Here is a 1,862-nt window from a genome sequence, read left to right as displayed (position 1 = left end):
CAAATTATTCCTCTGAGGCATTTCGCAAGATGGTTAAAACAAAAATTGCTGGTGTGTACCCGTCCTGAGGTACTCTGGCAATACTTCTATAAACCTAATTGTCATGGGGATTATTATGTGAATGGAAAAAAAACTCTGCAAATAATAAATGATCCACAATACTAATTCCCTAGCCTGTTATATACAGATATTTTCCCAGTTGCTAAAGGGGAATATTGATGAAGTGACTTCAAGGTTGGAATGCTATTAACCATGAGCAGTGAGTACATGAATTGCAGAAACACTTCCTAGTATTGATGCACTGAAGTGTGATACAATTTATGGAGGCCATTCCAGAAATTGTAAAGATATAAAACTAAATTTTAAATGTAAGATCTATTATCTAAATAGTGGGATTTGAGAGTATGGTAAATGCTTATAGAATTTGACATTTTAGACCTTTGAAATTAGCGGGAATTTAATTTTAGATGCCAGTGCTGAACAAATGTATACCATACACGGTCTTTAAAAATAGCTGCAATTTTGTTTAAGAGAATGAATGCTCAGGCAAGCTGCTGATCTGCTGTTGCATAAAATACTTTTTGTCAGCTGCTTCAAATGCTGTGCTGGTTCTTCATACTTGGGCAGTCACCATACAATTGATTGGCCTTTGTGACAGCCATTTATTTTATTTAACAAATTAATTATCAAAATGATGCCAGTTGGTAATTGTTTAAGTCCTCTACTTTATACTGCATTCTCCACGCTCCTGGAGATCCGCTATTTCACCTTCTTCTCATCCAGCAAATAATTTTATTGAAAAACTGGTTCTGCTGAGTATAGTTATTTATAATCATGAACCATGTATGCCTTTTTTTTAAAAAGCTGCTGCCAGAGCAAGTGCTTCAACATTTCCTCCATTGGTTGCAGCAACTGGTAGCACAAGAAGTACACCTTATGAAAAAGGTTTTCAGAATGTTAACATGAAGAAAGAGTACCATTTGTTAAATGCAGGGAAAGGGAAAGAACCCAAGGGTCATATAGTATTGAAAGGGGCTCCTAATTCATACCCTATGCGTGCAGAAAGTCACTGGCCAAAATGAATTGTTTTTGGAGAAGAGTTGAATGTGATGTAACACCATCCAAAACAAACCCTGAGTTGGGCTTGAACAAAAATGTAGTTTACCTTTTTACTTAGCCAGATATATTGCTTAAACTCCTCCATGAAATGCAAAAGGGCATATATGTAACTGCAAATGTAGAATAAGGGAACAACCATTCATGTCCTAACCCAAGTTTCGGAACTCTGCAGCTGGCCTCACTAGGTTGTTTTTTTTTCTTTTTCTAATTGTCAGATTAGGGACTCCAATGTCTGAACATGCATCCTCTGCAAGAAACTGGTACAGTGGGTATTTAATTCTAAGGTCGTCCCTTTTATTTAAGCTATTCTTGAAACACTTGTATAAGCAGACCCCCACAAACCAGTAAGGATTTTAGTACTTAGAATCATAGAATCCCTACAGTACAGAAGGAGGCCATTCAGCCCATCAAGTCTGCACTGACCACAATCCCACCCAGGCCCTATTCCTGTAACTTTACCACACATTTACCCTGCTAATCGCCCTGGCACTAGGGTCAATTTATCATAACCAATCCACCTAATCAGCACATCTTTGTGGACTGTGGGAGGAAACTGGAGCACCTGGGGGAAACCCATGCAGTTACAGGAAGAAAGTGCAAACTCCTCACTGATGGTGACCGAGGCCAGAATTGAACCTGGGTCCCTGGTGCTGTGAGGCAGCAGTGCTAACCACTGTGCTGGCGTGCCATCCCACTTTAGTGCATTGCCCCTCTTATTCAATGTTTAAATTTAGTTAAGGCTT

This window comes from Mustelus asterias, chromosome 8 (assembly GCF_964213995.1).
Source record: "Mustelus asterias chromosome 8, sMusAst1.hap1.1, whole genome shotgun sequence".
In the NCBI taxonomy this organism is placed as follows: Eukaryota; Metazoa; Chordata; class Chondrichthyes; order Carcharhiniformes; family Triakidae; genus Mustelus; species Mustelus asterias.
This window is presented reverse-complemented; position numbering follows the sequence as displayed.